At 44.0% G+C, this 19,984-nt stretch overlaps 2 pseudogenes; one reads left to right on the top strand and one right to left on the bottom strand.

Annotated features, from left to right (window-relative positions):
* Positions 1–2,514: 2,514 nt before the first annotated feature.
* On the top strand, positions 2,515–2,835 carry LOC102430594 (annotated as a pseudogene).
* An 8,867-nt stretch (positions 2,836–11,702) lies between these two features.
* On the bottom strand, positions 11,703–12,127 carry LOC102431866 (annotated as a pseudogene).
* Between the last annotated feature and the right edge of the window lie 7,857 nt (positions 12,128–19,984).

Here is a 19,984-nt window from a genome sequence, read left to right on the forward strand (position 1 = left end):
GAAAGCTGATTACAAAAGAAAAAAGTGCAAAGTTGAACCTCAGTGGTCACCTCTGACATCCATTGCATGAGCTCAAATGTTTTTTAAAAATGCCCCTCCCCCAACACACACATCAGGTGAGTAGAGTGTGACAAGTGGTTGTAAAGGCCTGGAGCAGGGACCTTATCTGATGTGGGACCTGCAGGGCCATGGCAGTCACCTCACAGTCCTGTGAACTTCTTGTGTGGAAGGGTAGATAAACTTCATTTAAAGGGAAAACAGCCGGCCGGCATGGCTTAGTGGTTGAAGGATAGACCTATGAACCAGGAGGTCACAGTTGATTCCTGGTCAGGGCATGTGCCTGGGTGTGGGTCGTGCAGGAGACAGCCAATCAGTGATTCTGTCTCATCATTGATGCTTCTATCTCTCTCTACCTTCTTCTCTGAAATCAATAAAAATATATTTAAATAAAATAAATAAAATAAAAGGAAAACAAATATTCTGGGAAGAAGTTGTTTGATAAGAGATAGAACAACCTATCTGAACTCATGGGTTATATTGCAAATATTTAGGTTTCTTTTGTTAATGTAAAAACATTCAAACCTGTAAGGAATTTTTGTGAGTTTATTTGAGCCAAACTGTCGACAAGTGCCGGGTAGCAGAATCTCAATGGATTGGGATAATGCTCCCGAGGATGGCAGGTTTTCATCTATTTTTATACATTGGAATCAAGGGAGGAGATGTAGGTAGGTTACATGAAATCCATTGGTGATTGACTAGAGAGGGGGAGAAGCAAACGGGGGAGGGGGGGGAACCTTTTGGATTGGATAAAGAGTAAAATGATAGACATTTCTTTTACTTAGGTGGGTACAGGATAGTTAATAGTCAACAATTAACATACTAACAATAACAATGAAAGAATTTGTGGTCTCTGTCCTGGCGCCCAGGGCATTTGGTTGTGCCCTGAGGGGGTCCGGAAAAAAAAAAGGGAGGTTACAAGTTACCCTGACATTTCAATGATGTGTTAAAGTACATACAAAAAGACAATAAGCTCAGTTAAGGTAAAGGTTGACCTTGTCATGGAAGATACAGGCCTAGGAGGTGACTACCCACCATAACTACTTTTAGTTAAAGTTTAATTTCAGACCATCCTTTGTGGTGACTTTAGGTCTTTGAGTTTGCAAGACCGCCATGCAGGCCTCCCCTGAGCTTGTCAGGTTAGCATATGGCCCCTTTTGTCACACTTTAAAAGCAGAAAAACATTTTTGATTTATTATTATTATTACTAGAGGCCTGTTGCATGAAGAGATCTTTGTTGGCGGTTAATTTGCATATTGCACTGATTAGCCCATGGGAAGCGTAGCGAAGGTACGGTCAATTACCATGTTTGTCTATTATTAGATAGGATTATTATTATTATTATTTTGGTAGTCTTTTCATGATTCCATCCTGCCCACCTTTGCAAAACCCTGGCTAAAGGCTAAAGAGTAAAGTCCTCAAGGGCAAGGACTTATTCACTGCTGACCACACTTCAGTGGCTAAAACCTCCTCAATGCTAGGCTAATCAGGACATCGGGCCCTCCTTCTGCCCTGTCCCCTCAGAGTCTTCCCCCAAGACCTACGCCATCCCTCTCTCAAATCAGACTAGTCGTCAGTGCCTCACTTACATTAATCAGATGAGAATAATCAGAGCTGAGGACTTAAAACCAGCCTTGAGGGAGCAATTACAAAATAGCTTGATTTCATTTACCAGGAGGCATATGTAAATAAGGGAGGCAACTATCATCCCTTTTTACAGATCTGATAAAGACATTACAGGGATTGAGTGCTTGCTTAAGGTTGCACATATAGAATGTGTCAGGACTGGCACTTAAAGTCAATACCTATCTTTTTTTTTTTTTTTAATTCTTACTCAAGAATATTTTCTCCATTGATTTTTAGAGAGAGTGGAAGGGAGGGAGGGAGAGAAAGAGAGAGAGAGAGAGAGAGAGAGAGAGAGAGAGAGAGAGAAAGAGAGAGAGAAACATTCTTGTGAGAGGGACACATTGATTGGTTGCCTCTCGTACATGCCCGACCTGGGCCCAAGGAACAAACCTGAAACCCAGGTACATGCCCTTGAACGGAATCGGACCCATGACCACTGAGCTACGCCAGCCAGGGCAATACCAGTCTTTTATTTTTTAATTTTTATTTTTTAATTTTTTTATTGATTTCAGAGAGGAAGGGAGAGGGAGAGAGAGATAAAAACATCAATGATGAGAGAAGCATTGATCGGCTGCCTTCTGCATGCCCCCTATTGGGGACTGAGCCGGCAACCCGGGCATGTGTCCTTGACTGGAATCGAACTGTTAGGGGCAAAGATAGAATATTGGGACTAGCTATGGTTATGGGAAATATTAATCATGCTCTGCTAACCATGATTGCCTTGTGTTGGTTAAAGAAAGGACATTCTGACCTGGCTGAGAGTTGTATGCCCCCGGGACCTGGGAGTCAACCTTGGAACCATTCTCACTCAAGAACTGCCTATTGCTCTTTCTCCCCCATCGAGGTGCGTGCGTTCGCTTCTCCTTCACCATGTCTTCCCACAAGACTTTCAGGATCAAGAGGTTCCGGGCCAAGAAACAAAAGCAGAATCGGCCCATTCCCCAACGGATTCAGATGAAAACTGGTAATAAAATCAGGTACAACTCGAAGAGGAGACATTGGAGAAGAACCAAACTGGGCCTATGAGAAATCACACATGAGAGATGACTCACATATTTATGCTGTATCCAGGTTGCCTACACCCTTAAATGATTGAAAAGATGCTACTGTCTGGACAGTTGGGGCATTTTAATTGGAAGATTAATGAACTTGTGATTTTGCTCTGTTGATTTTTCCCCCCTGAAATAGTAGGTTGGTTCAGTAATAAATGTGTGAGATCTTAAAAAAAAGAACTGCCTATTACCATGGAAAGATTAGCAACCTTGTTGCCCAAACAATGGAGTCCCACCTCAGCCTCCTAATTCCCCATGCCTATAATCCCTACTTCCCCATGTAATCCTTGTCCTACCCTATGTAAGCAGCTGGTTTATGGGAAACTGGAGAGCAGATTTTTGTGGGTGACCTGCTGCTCTCCCATAGTGCCGACAGTATTGGAGTAAACGCTCATATATGATTCAACCCTGTCTCTGCTTAGTTGGCTCAAGTAGTGACAGGCAGCCCGGACCCATTGATTGTCCTGTTACAGCTCCTCGGACCCTTCAGTCTGCACGCCGGCGCTCTGTCCACTGAGCCAAACCAGCTAGGGCAGAATACCAGTTTTTTAAGCCCAACAATATCCTTTTTCCTACACAAGTTGCTTCTTGGTAGTGTGGACGAAAGGGGCCACATGCTGATCTGACAAGCTCAGGAGAGGCCTGCATGGCAGTCTTGCAAACTCAGAGACTAGGTCCTAAAGTAACCACAAAGGATGGTCTGAAATTATACATTAAAAGCATCATGGTGGGCAGTTATGTCCTAGGCCAGTATCTTCACTGACAAGGTCAACCTTTACCTTAACTGTCTTTTTGCATCTATGGTAACATATGCTTGAAATGTCTAGGTAACTTGTAACTTCCCTTTTTCTGGAGCCCCTGGGGCACAACCAAATGTGCTGGGCGCCAGGACAGATACCACAAATTCCCTCATTATCATGTTAATTGATCATGTGCTTTGGTTTATCCCACCTCCTTAATCTGTCACCAATGAATTTCATGTAACCCACCTATGTCCCTCCTTTGATTGCAAGTGTATAAATACAAATGTAACCCGACATTCTCTGGAGCATTATCTCAATTCGTTAAGGTTCTTATTCCCTGCACATGTCGACAGTTTGGCTCAAATAAACTCACAAAAATTCTTTACAGTTTTCAATGTTTTTTTTTACGTTAACAGTAGCCAGTGGTGATAACAACGCTATTTTTATTTATAATAAAAAATATGTTCATATCTATGTTTAGATTTTTTCTAGTAAAATGATCATCATTACTATCTTGATGGGTATGAAATACTGAAAATGTTTTTGTCTTATCTACCTTCCTGATTTTGGGATAGATTTTAGGATTTAAGTGTTATTGGTCACCTAATGTCTTTATGTTTATCGCAGTGAAATCCAGTTAGTTTTTTGGATATTTAATAAAAACCCATGTGTATTTTATTTTTTCAAATACAGTTGACATTCAATATTAGTTTCAGGTGTACAGAGTAGTGTCTTGACATTTATATAACTTAGGAAGTGATCCCCTCATAAATCTAGTACCTCTTTGACACCATACATCAAGCATGTCAAACTCGCGGCTCACAGTGAATATTTTTGCGGCCCAGACAATATAACGGTGTGTAAGAAATGTTTTAATAACAATTTCATAACTTAATTTTACAATATCCTGTTATACATAATTATTAGTAACAACTACAACGTTCGCTAATGACTGATTACTATAATCGTGTTGCATTCATTTCCCTTACGCGCCTTACACGCAGGTGCACCATTTCTCTCCACTAATACTAGCAGCGAATATTTTAGCAGCCGATTGGACTGACTTGTTTGGTGTGCGCAACAGGAAATATTTCGCTTTTGGAGACCAGGAAAAACAGGTTTATTTGCATTACGCTTATTAATTTGTGCAGTTATTCGGTGTCTGGTAAGTTAATGTTCAAGAAAATATTAATTTTTATTAAAATGTTCTATTCTTTTATGTTAATGATTATTCATTTATATAGCAGCCCTTTGTATTCAGCATGTCGCTATAGAAATAAACCTACGTTTCTATGAAAATTGAAGCCTTTGTTTTTTTGCAGCCCACATAAACTTAAACCCTGTTTATTTGGCCCGTGTTAGCCTTTGAGTTTGACATGCTTGCTTTATCTGGTAGATTGCTTGCCTCCAGTTTGTTTTTTGTTGTGTGTTTTCTGGAGTTATGTCCTGTTCTTTCATTTGGGATATGTTTTAAAAAAACATGTTTGTTTAGTGCTTTATTCCATTGTAATCTTTGTGAAAACTTAGAGAAACAAGTGTGTAAGAACTGGCATTGTAATCTCCATTTTAAAGATGAGGAAACCATGGCCATGGTTGACTATGTTGGTGAGACCAGGGTCAACCAGCTCATTAGTGGCTGTATCAGTCAGGGTCCTGGCAGAACATAGAGGGCACACTCTAATGGGGTAATTTCATTGGGTTTCAATAAAGTGGGGGCAGGGTGTGGGGAAACCACAAGGAACAGTGTGGTGCTCTACAGAGCTCCCTGGGCCTGTGAGGGAAAGAGGAAGGCACAGTTGCCAGAACCCAAGAAGAGAGACCTTCAGTCTGAGGCCATGGCAGCTCGCAGAGACCTAGGAAATCAGGGGAACTAACACTCAACCTGTGTATCCTGCTGGGAGATCCTCATTGGCCTCAGTGAAGCCAGGGAGCCTGGTGAGATCAATGTAGGTCACTCTCCTGGGGCACAGACAAGGTTAGACAAGAGTAAGGAGTAGTCGGGGGTGAGTTAAACAAACTAAAGATATCTAGCACATGCCGAAACCAGTTTGGCTCAGTGGATAGAGCGTCGGCCTGCGGACTGAAGGCTCCCAGGTTCGATTCTGGTCAAGGGCATGTACCTGGGTTGCGGGCACATCCCCAGTAGGAGGTGTGCAGGAGGCAGCTGATCGATGTTTCTCTCTCATTGATGTTTCTAACTCTCTATCTCTCTCCCTTCCTCTCTGTAAAAAATCAATAAAATATATTTTTTAAAAAAAAGATATCTGGCACAGATGTGACCCCTGGTTAAACCTCCGACTTCCTGTCTTCTACTCCTTCCCATGCTCTTTCCAGAACACTGTGCCTTAGACAGACGATCTCTCCAGGGACCACCATTGGGCCCACAGCACTAAACTTTACGCTAGTTTCCTGAAAACTTCACTGTGAGTCTCAGCCCCTATATGAGGACAGACTAACAATCCATGGAGCTGCAAATCAGACTGACCCAGGCAGCTGGCCTTTAGGCCCAGCCAAGATGGCGGGGTGGCAGGGTGAGAAAACTCACTCTGAAATCATTACTGGCTCTTGGCCAGCACAGGCTGGCAGAGATGTTCTGGAGTCTTTAATGCAACTCCACCGGGCATAAGCCACAAGGCTGGCACAGTTTCAAGAAGCAAAATATCTACTATCTTTTGAATCTGGCACTTAGAGTATCTTGAAAGACTTCGTCTCACATTGTCTGTAGCACTATAATTTGCACTTGACTCTGGCTTTCTTTTTCTGTAATGCCCCTGGCATGAAACGTCAGGTTTTATGAAAAGGAATAATCTCAGGCTGTTGGAGTGTTCTACGTTGGATGAGTTCTTTACTCACCTTTATTCTTGGTTCCATGGGGGCGAAAGCCATAAAAGAGTTTAATCGACAGTTAAACCCAGGAGCTATGAGAGCAGTTAATGAGAAATGCAAAACCCGATGTTCTCAGAGAACACCAACTCACCCGGAGGTCATGGAGGAAGAATTCTCTGTCCCAGCAGAATTGTTTCCAGAGAAATGAAGTTCGGGTCATAGGCAGCTCTTATGCAGGTCTAAGTCCCTAAAAGAGGCCTAGTGGCTAGTGTCTACAATGACTTCGATACAAGTTTAATGAAACCAAGTCACTCTCGTTGTCCCTCACCCAGTAAAGCCATATGCACTGTGCATTCCCCCCAGGGCTGAGGAAGGATTTCCCAGCTCCACTCTTCAGTCGTTTCCCTAGTACTTACTATTGGAATTGGTCGAAGAGGCACAGAGCTGAACCAGTGGATTCTCATGGCAATGGCTCTGGCACAGTGACCTCCTTGCTGTTTCTTCCCTCTGTTTGGACCATTCTTACCGCAGATTTCTGTTAGGGGTGAGTGTTTACCCAGAAGTGGAATTACTGGATCAAGCGATAATTCCATGTGTAATATTTTGAGAAACTGCCATTCTGTTTTCTATGGTGGCTGCACAATTTCATACCCTCTCCAGGCTGCCTAACCTGCTTTTCGTTATATATTTTGTGAAGTGTCTGTTCCCACTTTTACTCGAATGGAAGCTTCATGAGGGCAGATACGTATTTGCTTCCCTAGAACCTCGCTTGGCACATGGTCGTTGATGAACAGTAAGGATTTGTTAAATCAGTGCAGCTGGTTTGGTGCCTCTGACCTCATTCGCACTGTCTTGAACCTCTTCAAGACCCAGCTTAATGCTGACAGAGCCTTTCTTGACCCACCTTGACATGCCTCTTGCAGTCCTTCCTCCTTTCTGCTCTGCGTTCATCCAAGAACTTGCCCCACCGCTCCCTCTGAATCTAAGCTTCTTAATGTTAGGGAGTATGGTTTGTTTCTTGTTGGCCTTTTGCCATCTTTCTGGCCCAGCGGATATATGCTCAACACACACTAGAAGGATGTTCTAAATGTTCAGGCTAAGTAGTGACAGTAAGGGCTAAGCGTGAACACTCCAGAGCTCTCTAAAACCAGCCCCCCCCCCCCCCAAGAATCTCTGGCTGCATGGCCTTGGCACATGCCTCATCCTCTGAGTGTGGTCCTTCTGTGTCTGATGGGAGGTTCTTCTTAGATGTTAGGTATATTGCGGGGCCATCTCTTTCGCAGGAAGAGTACAGTCCTCATCTTTGAGAACCCACATCTGATATGGACAAAATAAACATGTAAAAAAGGTTAAGGACTGAAAAAAAAAAAAAGCCTGTGTCTAGAGCAGGTTTTGCCCAGTGGATGGCTGTACCCAACCTCTCCCTCTCCCAGCCCCACTCCCACGGCTGCAGCTTCACAGTACGGAGCACCAAGAAACTCAAGGAGAACGCGTCCACTTCTCATTCTTGATGAGAGAGAAAAATCCCTACGCTCATGTGATTTCACTTGGTTATTTTAAACTGTTTCTTTTTCTGTCCCATCCCCTGTGATATAACATTTGCAAGCAAAATGTGAACTTTGTTTTTTTTTTACCTCCCTTTGCTCAGCTATTTGTGTATAAGTATTATTTGAGTAAAATCTCTAAAGGACTGTCAATCCTGTCACCCCACTCCCCTTCCTTCATACTTCCCAGGGAAGCCTTAATGCGTTTATATAAGAGGAATGTTTCCATGACACTTAAAGCCCTCCATGTATTTCTTAAAATCTTTCAAATGCATAAACAATTGTGGACAACAAAAAAAGGACACTCTGTAACAAATCTGACTGAAAGTAACCTCATAGAGTGATTTGATAATAAATTCCCAGCTGGGTAGGTCATGGTGGGGTAGCCAGGCCCCAGGACTATAAAAATGCATTCTACATTTTTCTCTTTACATCTACCAAAAAAAAAAAAAAATACACATCTCCCCAAGTGTATTCTTAAATATCACAATTTGGTAAATCCAGGTAAAATCTGTCACTGATCGATTGCCCAGTGAGTGGGTACCAGGCTGCATAAGATGCAGAAAAATGAACGTTGTTCCTGCTCTCAAGGAGTTTACGGTCTCATGGAGAGATAAGACATAGTTCCATGAAACAGCCTCAGACAGCCAGTAGTTACAGGGAAAGATGGTGGTACAATAACAGCACACCCATGGTAAGCAGGTGTTCTAGGTAGCGGAGAACTTACAAGGGTTGAGGAACTAAGAAAGGCTGCCCCCCCCCCCCAGATGAGGATAGATTTAGTTGTGATAAGCAGCTTTACAGAGGCAGAGGGAAGGGAGGGGAGAGATGGTTCAGATAGGGAAAACTGGATGAAGGTGTCAAATACAGAAGACGTACAGTTAGCTTGCGGGCCCCTGAGGCAACTGGCCCCACAGATACAAAAGGTGAGTTTGTTGAGGAATGGTGGGGCCAACTGTAGGAAGGTGGTGAGAATGAGGAAGAGATTTGGAGTTTCCTGGAAGCTGGACAGAAGGAAAGCTGACGTGACTGGGATGCAGGAGGGTCTGTAGCGACCTTGGTGCAGAGTTGCATTGGTCTGGCAGGTCTGGTTTTGTGTTTGAGACGAACAGAATCTATCCAGCCCAGCCGACATGGTTCAGTGGTTGAGCATTGACCTATGAACCAGGAGGTCACAGTTCAATTCCCGGTCAGGGCATATGCCTGGGTTGTGGGCTCGAACCCCGGTGTGGGGCGTGCAGGAGGCAGCCAATCAGTGTTTCTCTCTCATCATTGATGTTTCTATCTCTTTCTTCCTCTCTGGAATCAATAAAAATATATTTTTAAAACAATAGAGGATCTATCCATCTAAACATCACCAGTAGGTCAGAGGGAAGTAGGCCCCAGGAGGTCAGAGGGAAGTAGGCCCCAGGCCTTGGGAAGGAATAAACACACAGGTCAAATCCAGACCTTGTCCCTCTGGTTCACTGCTCTCAGAAGGAATCCTTATCAGTGCCTGTTGAATGAGAGCTAGGTCAAGTCTAATTTTGCACAATTTCTGTGCAAAGTTCAGCAATTCTTTTTTTAAAAAAATATATTTTATTGATTTTTTTACAGAGAGGAATGGAGAGGGATAGAGAGTTAGAAACATCAATGAGAGAGAAACATTGATCAGCTGCCTCCTGAACACTCCCCACTGGGGATGCGCCCGCAATCAAGGTACATGCCCTTGACAGGAATCAAACCTAGGACCCTTCAGTTCGCAGGCCGACGCTCTATCCACTGAGCCAAACTGGTTAGGGCTCAGCAATTCTTTATTTCTTCTCCAGGCCTCATGTGTCACCTCCCTATGATGGAGTTATTTTTTCAAGTGCACCTGATGGTCTTTTAGAGCCAGGTCAGGCCAGGAGGCCATTGAGTCTCAGGAGCTGATAATCCTGAGCCTCACTGTGGCCCATCAGGATTAACACTTGGGGTGGATGACTTCAGATCCCAGATCCCAGTTAGTCATCTGGCAGCTGCCTCTCGCCTCCCCTCCCTCGTTGCCTGTGCTTGAGCCTCTCCGGGGTGGTAAGAGGATATCGCCTGGAATCATTAATTATTGCTGCTGGAAGGCAGCTTACACAACAGCACATGTGCCCTTGTCATTAGACAGATGAACTGAGTCAGGCCTGAGGGAGTGAAGCTGATTCAGAACACGCGGTTTCCTGGTATCAGCTCAGAGCCCAGCCTCATTCATGCAAGAATTTCACAAATATTACTGAGTGTGTGCTATGGTCAGGCCCTGTTTCAGGGCTGGAGATACAGCAGAGAACAAACAGACAAAACTGCTGAGGTGGGGAGACCAACAGTCAGCGAGATAAGGTGGATGGTGAGAGGTGCCGAGGAAAAAGCAGGGGGGAGCGAGGGGGGCGTGCAGTTGTAGAGAGGTGATCAGGAAGGCCTCAGTGAAAACGTGAATTAGAGCAAAGCGCTGACTAGGAAGTGGGAGGGAGCATGGGGCTTCTGGGAGCCGAGTGGTGCAGGGGTCCTGTGACAGGAGAGGGCCTGAGCCTCACTGTGGCCCACAGGATTAACAGAAACGGAGTGAGAGAAGAATAAGAGGAAGCGGGGCCTGAGGCATAGAGGCTGGCCGAGGGGTCTCAGTCTGCTGTGAAGGCTTTGGCTTTGGTTCTTCCCTGCCTGTAGTCTAACCCATAACCCTGCCTTTTCCTGGTGACTCTCAAGGGCGCTGGGACTTCTGTGGGCAGGAGAGAGAATGTGGCAGTCAACAGGGCCCTCCAAAGCACATAGCCGTGGTGTGGGCAGCTGCCTGTGTCAGGCGCACCGCTGCTCCAGAGGTCTTTCAGGCTGACAGGACATAGTGGCCATCCTCCTCAGGACAAGGAGACAGAGCGCCGATGCAAAGCCAAGCCAATCAGTTGAGAATGTAGATTCTGCAAAATATCAGAGGAGCAAGTTCATCGCTGAAGCCAGTGCAAAGGGCAGGGTCAGAGTTCAGCAGCATTCCTGCCTTGGCTGAGTGAAGAGTAGACCCAGATATATTTATGTAGAAGAGCCTGGCAAACAGCGATGCCCCAATGGCGACCCATGTTATTAATTCAGGCTTGTCCCACCGGTGCTGCATGCTCATATGAATGAGGCCTCTTCTCTGGCTGGTGCGAATGCCAGGCCCTGGGTGGGCAGTGAGGCAGCTGGTTGACTAGCACTGTGGTTTTAGAGTGAGTTCCTGCCATCAAGGGCTCCCACTCTACAGACCTTGGGACAGAGCCAGGTGGGCAGGTCCACTTCCCTGGGCATCTCAACCTCTCCTGTTGGCGAGGCCCCTCTTCTCTGTGGGTGGCCTGAGAAGGGTCTGGGTAGAGCCAGAATCCAGGGCCAGGCCACTGTCAGAGTTCAGTCAAGTTGGACTTGAACTCGGCTCTGGTGGTGATCCTCTATGTACCCCTCTCCCTCCCCCAAGACGGTCCAGTTCAGAGTTACAGTCAACTCAATTTCACAATCACTTGTCATTTTCTAGCTGCCAGACACTTGATCTGTTGCAGGAATACTAAGATTGAAAAGGCATGAACCCAGGCCCTGGCCAGGCAGCTCAGTTGGTGAGAGTGTCATCCTGATACGCCAAGGTTGCAGGTTCCATCTCTCCCCCCTCCTCTGTCTCTCAAATCAATCAATAAAAATCAATCAATAACAAGTGGGAGCCTTGTTAAAAAGGCATGAACCTTTCCTCCCGGGATATTGAATCTATTGTATGTGTATGGTGGTGGTAATGGTGGTGGAGAAAGCTGTTTGTGTGTGTATGTGTGTGTGTGTGTACATGAACTCACACATGCTTGTGGGAGGCATCATGAGATATTAGTAGGAAGAATCCTGGACTACAGTGCAATGGCCTCCTCCCAAGTCCCTGTGGGCCTCTGGGTCTGCCACTTGTCTTCTTGGAGTCTTGGCTTCCATTGCTGTTCAGCACAGGCAGCAGCTGACACCTGATTGGCCAGCAGCAGGTCGCTGATCTCAGTGAGGTCCTCCTTGGTGAACACAAAGCCCACATTCCCCCGGATATGAGGCAGCAGTTTCTCCGGAGCTGGGTTGCTTTCCAGGTGTCCTCGGATGGCCTCGAGCCTCATGGTGTTCTTGCCCATCAGCACCACAGCCTCCCGCGGAGGGACATGCGGATCTGCTGCCTCTGCTTGGAACCCACATTGGCTGCTCCCACAATGAAGTCTTTTGGATAATCATCCGGAAGGTGGATGATCTTAAGGAAGTAGTTGGACTTCGAGGTCGCCCCGTCTTCCCTGGGCATCATGGTGGTGCGTCAGGGATGGCCGCACAGGGTTTAAAAATGTCACTCTCATGAAGATGCCTGACTAGAGGAGGGCCTGCAATGGTTTTTCTAATGAATTAATAAACATTTCTAAAATTTCCCACACTTAATTGTTAACGTGGGAAATATTGACAGATATAACTCACGTAAACAAAACTCTTTAGGGTTCTCAATAATTTTTAGAATATAAAAATTAGAGTCTAAAGGGGCCCTGACCTCCCAAACTTTGGAACTGCCCATCTAGAGAGAGTAGTAACAGTGGGGATGAAGAGGAAGGCACAGTGGTGGGCAGCTATGGAGATTTCCAAGCAAAGTGATGAAGGCGCCGCCTGTTTTCTTTTTGCTACTTATAGTAAAACACAGGAGGAGAGAGATAAATTGAGGGAAGGACTATTAATCAAAAAGGAGCTAGGATGTGATGGTTTTATAAATGCTCAGCCTCTCCAGAGGAGAAGATGCTAAAATTAAGGATGACTTCTGAGAAGGGTTTAAACCCAAGGTGCAGTTCCCACAGTGACCTAGAGATAGAGCAAATGGTGTGACTGTCTTTTGTTAAGACCTCAGAAATATCAACGGTAGGACCTCGTAGTAGCATTCAGACACACAAAGGGCCCTTTGGAAGGCTGCTCGCTTTACAGATTCTCTCAAGAAACTTACGGGCACTATCCCTCTGCCTGTCTCAGTGGGAAGCCAAGGAGAAGGGCTTATCTCACAGAGATGTGCGGGCGTAGCTTTTGGCTAAGGGGGTGAACCCCAATGAGAATCACATGGGGCCCTCTAAGTTTCTGTGAGAATGACATCAGCAAAGACAGTGCCAACTTGGATAGAAAGGCACAGTACACACTAAAACAAGGCCATGGGACCTCCGAAGTTCTACCGGCAGGAAAAAAGCTGAGAAAACGACTCAGCTACAAACACATGTGCTACCTTTCGAAAAGAAGAAAGGCCCAGATGGCAAAACCTAGAACCACGGAGAATGACTCCTAGTCCTTGAAACCTAATTAGGTGGCTTCCAACATCTGCCCGGCTGGGTTCTGGAATTGCTTTGAACCTCTGTGGGACTTCCTTAAGGCTCCCACTTCCCCATTTTTGAAGAGGAATGGCTACAGCCTTTATCCGATGCCTGTTCCACTCACGTGTATATATATTCTTGTGGAACAGGTCTAGTTTCACAGGTCCACAGATTGAGAGGAAGAGCTTTCAAAGAATTATACGGGAGCCTGACCAACACCTGGTTCTGATTTAAATCATAATTCTGGATATTGAACTAGTGCTGTAATGGGATGCGGCTTCTGAGGACCTAGGGAGGGAAGGAATGTACTTTGCATGTGAGCAGGGATGTGAGTCGTTGGGTCCAGGGGGAAACTGTGGTAGGCAGCGTCCAAGGTGGCTCCCAAAGATTCCCCACCTTCTGGTCCTCAGGCTTTGTGTAATCCCTTCTTTTAGAGTGAACCGAGTGATTTAATTGTACTGAATAGTATATTGAAATGTCACTGTGAGACTATAAATGTTTGTTTTTTTATTGTGGTACAATATACATAGCATAAAATATACCATTTTAACTGTTTATTAGGCGTACAGTTCATTGGCATGAAGTACGTCCACATTATGCAATCATTAGTACCATCCCTCTCCAGAACTTTTTGCATTTGCTCAAACTGAAACTACACATTAAACTCTACGGCTCTATTCTCCCCCACCCCCCGCCCCCAGGCAACCACTAGTGAGAGGAAGTACTTTCAAGGAACTATACGAGGGGCCTGATCCACACCTGGTCCTGATTTAAATAACGAATTTCTCAATATTGAGCTAATGCTGGAATGGGATGCAGCTTTTGAGGACCTTGTGAAGTTACCAGTCCCTGGCAACCACTATTCTACTTTCTGTTCCTATGAAAATAACTACTCTAAGTATCTCAAATATGTGGAATCACGTGATATTTTCCCTTTTGTGATCAGCTTATTTCATTTTGCAAAATGTCTTCAAGATTCACCCAAGTTGTGTCAGAATTTCCTTCTTTTAAAAATATTTTTGGCCGAAACTGGTTTGGCTCAGTGGATAGAGCGTCGGCCTGCGGACTGAAAGGTCCCAGGTTAGATTCAGGTCAAGGGCATGTACCTGGGTTGCGGGCACATCCCCAGTGGGAGATGTGCAGGAGGCAGCTGATCGATGTTTCTCTCTCATCGATGTTTCTAACTCTCTCTCTCCCTTCCTCTCTGTAAAAAATCAATAAAAAAATATATTAAAAAAAAACACCATTATTACATCTAAGAAAATTAATATCATCTAAAAAATTTCATAAAATTTTATATATATACTAGAGGCCCAGTGCATGAAATTCTTGCATGGGTAGGGTCCCTAGGCCTGGCCAGAAATCAGGGCCCTGGTGGTCAGCGCACATCATAGCAAGCGATCGAACTCTGGGTTGGTCAAACTCCTAAGAGGACAATTTGCATATTAGCCTTTTATTATATAGGATTCCCAAATCAGATTTCTTTGGCAGTGTCTAAAATGTGTTCTGTAGCTGGATTCTAAACTAGAAAATATGGTTCATGCATTGCATTCATTATTATACCCTTTTGGTCTCACATACATTATTTCTACGTGTGTGCATGTTGGTGAATAGATGTGTTCTTTAGATTCTCTAAGTGGTGACACACCAAAGGTTGAGAACTAGTTATGTAAAAGTAGTAGATGATTGACTTGAAGCCAAACACCATGACTGAGCAACAGTCCACTAGAAGGCTGGTTTGGGTGTGACTAGCATAGCTTTAGGCAAGTAATATAATCTCTTTGTCTCTAATTTGTGAATAATAAGATTGGTCCATCAACCTCAATGGGAAGGTACATGTGAAAATACTTTGCACCTCAGAGATGGCTCAGAGACCATCCAAATCTATGCCAATGTCAGTTTCTAAATTACAGGGAATTCAAGTTTCTGAGACCTTTGCACTGTGACCTCTACCCATGCTACAGTGAGGAGAGAAAGTGTGAAGTCACAGGCTGGTGTTATTCACTCCTCTTTCTAGCCACACTCTGGCTGATGGAACCTGGAGTGGGTTCATGCCTTGATTGGGGTAATACCTGCACGTCCACACATGGTTGCTCTTTCATTGTCTGGCTGAGGGCCCGCCTGGCAGCCTGGCTAGACTCCTGCCTAGAAATGGGATAGAATGGGAATAGCCCAAGCCTTGTTACTTACCCCCCATGGAGTGCCTTCCCAGGACTTAAGTTCTCTCTCTCACCATAGGTGACTCGCCCAAGTTACTTCAATACCCTTCCCTCGGGAAATGGCAATCTGACTTCTCAATGCTTCTCCCAGAGGCCCTGGAGTACTTGGTATTGAGGAAGGCTGGGTGTGGGGAAGGGACCAGAATCAGGACGCGGCCTTCCTTGGCCAACTGTTTCAAGTGAGTAAGGTAAGAATGATGAATGCCGAATGGTCCTTGAAAACGGGAGCCCTCTCTTGATTTTTTAAAAAAAATGCAGTTGAGGAAAAAGAACTATAAAACCAGAGTGATCTCTATTTTAATGAAAACACCCTCTTTATTGAGAATAAGCTTAGAGAGATTTAGCTGGGTAAATTCCTGACAATACTTCCTTCAAGTTCTATGCCAGCTTTTGTTCTCAAATGCCAGGTGTGGATTTCCCAATGTAATATCTTTATGAAACGTGGCAAGTTTAAACACAACCATTTTACTATTATTGCTCACCTCTGAATTCTGTTTTATGTTCTCAAAATGCTTAAGATTTTTGAAAAGGTGTTAATTAATCTTTCAGTAGCTTTCTATTTAATAGCTAGGAACTTGACCAAACTATGCGATCCTTATAAAACCTTAGACTCTTTGGGAGTCAGTAAGAAGATGAAATCCAACAGATGTGAGTTTGGATTAGCTGCTGACCTAATAGTTTGTAAGCTATTTAACATCTCTAAACCTTGGCGTCTTTATGTGTAAAATCGGGGACTCAAAATTCATTCTGACAAATGCATTTTGAATGTTTACCACATGCCAGACACCAGGGAAATAAGGAAGACATGTTCCTTGCTCTCACTGAACTTATCACAAGACATGAATACTAAACAAAAGATCACATAATTAAGTAGTTAATTCCCCGGCAAAGGTTGTGAGGATTAAGAGTCAGTCAGCAGCCCGGCTGGTGTGGCTCATTGATTGAGCGTCGACCTATGAACCAAGAGGTCACGGTTCGGTTCCCGGTCAGAGCACAAGCCCAGGTTGTAGGCTTGATCCCCAGGAGGCGGCCTATTGATGTTTCTGTCTCTCATCAATGTTTCTGTCTCTCTATCTCTCTCCCTTCCTCTCTCTCTAAAATCAATACAAACCTATTTTTAAAAAGTCAGGCAAATTAAAAACTAGTGTCTTAATAATATTTGTTAGTTTTGCTAACAGTCCTAATTGGAACAAACATGTTTTGAGTATTATTCCTCCCTAATTGTTTGCATATACAATTGACCTTTGAACAAGGGTTTGAACTGAGGGGGCCACTTAATATGTAGATGTGTTCCAACAAATATATACAGTCCTGTAAATGCATTTTTCTATTCCTTATGATTTTCTTAATAACATTTTCTTCCTCGAACCAAGTTTATTGTAAGAATATAGAATGTAACACATATAACATACAAAATATGTGTTAATCAACTGTTACATTATCGGTAAGGCTTCTGGTCAACAGTAGGCTACTAGTAGCTAAGTTCTGAGGGAGTCAGAAGTTATACACAGGTTTTCAACTGTGTGGGGGTTCAGTACCTCTAACCCCCCCATTGTTCAAGGGTCAGCCGTATTTTAGGGGTTCAAAGTAACAGCACCATGTGACTTAGTTGTGTGTTCCTTATAGCAAATGGGCAGGCAAGCATTCATCTTTACATTGGGGACATGGTCTTCCCAGCCTAAGGAAAGAAGCTGAGCTTGTTGCTAATTACTATTAGGAAGAGCAGTGTAGCCTTAACATTAACTAGACCCGCAGGGCTAACCTGTGAGCCCTGAGCCCCCAGGGCAGTGCAGGGTGTGGGCACAACGTTTTGTGAGGGGTCTCTGAATCCTGACCTGCACCGCTTATGGTCCAGAAACTGAAAACATATTTCGCCCAGATATGGACATTACTATCATCTATGTAGATGTGGGTGTGATTAATACAGTCTAGAATCCTTTCAATGAATTAATGAAGCCTTACATTATTTCATTACGTATTTCTCAATAAAATCTTATCTCATCTCTTCCTGGCTTGAACAGCTCCTTACTGCTCAGGATAAAGTCCAAATTCCCTCCGAGGCACTGCAAGATTCTGCTGGCTTCTCTTGGCATCTGCAGCACCCCACCCTTGTCTATGCACCAAGCTCTGACATGAAGGCTCCTCCAGGTCATGGCTGAGGGCCCTGGGCACTTAGCACGATACCCGTTCTGGCATGAATAGATCCAGAACTCCGGAGTGGGCAAAGATACTGCCAAAAAGAGTTCAAGACAGGAGGCTTTGGCTAGAAATACATGACAAAGATTTATTCAAGGGTTTTAGGTTTTGCGAATCAAAAACACTATGGGGAGCACTCAGGGTGTTTCCAAGAAGAAAGAAAAGTTCGAGAGTTTTTATAGTAAAAAGCACACACGTGAGAGAAGTCCATGCTGCATTCTTAGCTGCAGATTGGCTCAGGATGGTGATCTGCCAGGTGCCCAGCGGTCTGCATAATAGATGCTGGGTAGCCTGGAACATGAAACATGCTTTCTTAAGCATGTCAAGTGGGAATCTATGAGAGATACAACAGCAGCACATGAACATTTTTTCCTAAGTTTTTCAGACGTTTACCTATGGAATTTAGGTATATCCGGGCTCTGAGGCACAACTGAAAACAGTCCAAGAGTTTAAGTTGCTGGGCTCATTAAAACAAGAATAATTTTCTCATGCCTCAGCCTACTTGATTTTAATAATTTAGCAGCCTGGCCATAGTGACTCCATTTTTTTTCTGTACTCTTTCCCTCAGTATCATCATGCATGGCATGGGTCGTCGACTTGGGCACCAAAACCAGCAGGTCTCACCTTCGTGCTCGGCTAGGCCACCTCTCTCCCAGGCTTCCATCTACTCTCTCTCTCTCCTTCTTTCCCTCTGGGAGTCATCAAGGCCCAGGCGGAGGTGCGATCTCTTAGCTTCCTTCCTCTGTAACTGCTCCAGCAACCCTCCCTCACAGAATCTTTCCAAAGAAGAGCATGAGCCATTCTCTGATTGACAGCCATTTTCCTTTTAAGGATTTAAAAAACAAACAATCTTGGAAGTCACAAAACTTCTTGCTGTCAGTTTTCCATGGACTCACCTCAATATTATATAGAAACCCATGTCCCATAATGCCCCATGCCTTCACGTGCTATGCATTCACATTATTCGAGTTCCTGGGGAGCGAGTCATTGATAAAGAGGGCGAGGGAGGCATTTTTACTCCTCTCCCCACTCTTAAAAACCTCCAAAGAATGAAAAACAAATAACTCAATCTTTTCTATTAACCAATGTCACCCGAATACATTTAATAAAATAATAATAATAATAATAATAATAATAATAATAAAACAGTGGAAGAAAATAGCAATAAATAAATAAATAAAAGCAATAACTCCATCTTTTAAAAGATGAGAAAAAGCCCTGACTGGGTGTCTCTGTTGTTTGGTATGTTGTCCCTCACACCAAAAGGATGCTGGTTCCATTCCTGGTGGGGCGTGCACAGGAAGCAACCGATCAATATTTCTCTGCCTATCTTCCTCTCTAAAAATCAATAAAACATATCCTCAGATGAGGATTAAATAACAATAAAAGGTGAGAAAAAATAAAGTTAGTATTCCATTTTTTATTATGAAATATCAAGCTAACCAAAGAATGTATTTAACATATATGTACACTTTCACTAACAACAATAAAATGAAACATGAACCTACTAACCAGCTTTTAAAAATCTAAGGTAACCAGTGACTTGAAAGGTCCTGTGTGAATTTTCCCATCATTCCCTTTTCTCTCCTTCTAGGCAGTAGTTACTGAACTTTAGCCTAATCATTATCTTCTTTTTCTTTAAATGTTTAGTCTTCATGTATATTTTCTTATACAACATATTTTAATTTGAGGGAGTTTTTGCATTTTATTGAAATCACAAAGTATAATTCTTCTGTGACTCACCTTTTTCCATTCAACTGTATGTTTTTAAGACCAGTCTATGCTGCTGCGTGCAGCTCCAGTTCACTCATTTTTATCGCTGAACTGTGTTCCATTGGATGAATATGGGGCACGGTGTTTACCCATCCCTCTGGTAGCAGTCGCTTGCATGTTTCTAGTTTTTTCTTATTACAGACAGGGCTGAACATTCTGAACATCCTTTTTCTTTTTTTAAATTCTTCCCCAAGAATATGTTTTTATTGATTTCAGAGAGAGAGGAAGGGGAAAGGAAAGAGAGAGAGAAAAACATCCATTGGCTGCCTCCTCTACGCACCCTCAAACCCGTAACCTTTTGGTGTGTGGGACGACGCTCCAATCAACTGAGCCGCTCGGCAGGCCTGCACATTCTTGCACCCGTCTCCAGCTTTAATGGCACGAGAAAGCTGTATACTGCCAAGTGAAGGTAAGGGCACTGTTCTGGAAGGCCCAGCTTAGTGGTCTATTGTTTGGAAACAGAAGGCAGGCAGCTGGAATAACTGCAGAGAAGTGGCTCCACCCCAGTGAATGTAGGAGTGGGGAGGTGGAAGTGATGAATAGCCATGTTAATTGTCTATCTTGGCCTCCTAGCTGGAGGTGAGGGGAGATGAGGGAAGGGAAAGGAGGAAACAGTAGTTATCAGAAAGTCTGCTC

The sequence above is a fragment of the Myotis lucifugus genome, unplaced genomic scaffold, assembly GCF_000147115.1.
Source record: "Myotis lucifugus unplaced genomic scaffold, Myoluc2.0 scaffold_789, whole genome shotgun sequence".
NCBI classification, from domain to species: Eukaryota; Metazoa; Chordata; class Mammalia; order Chiroptera; family Vespertilionidae; genus Myotis; species Myotis lucifugus.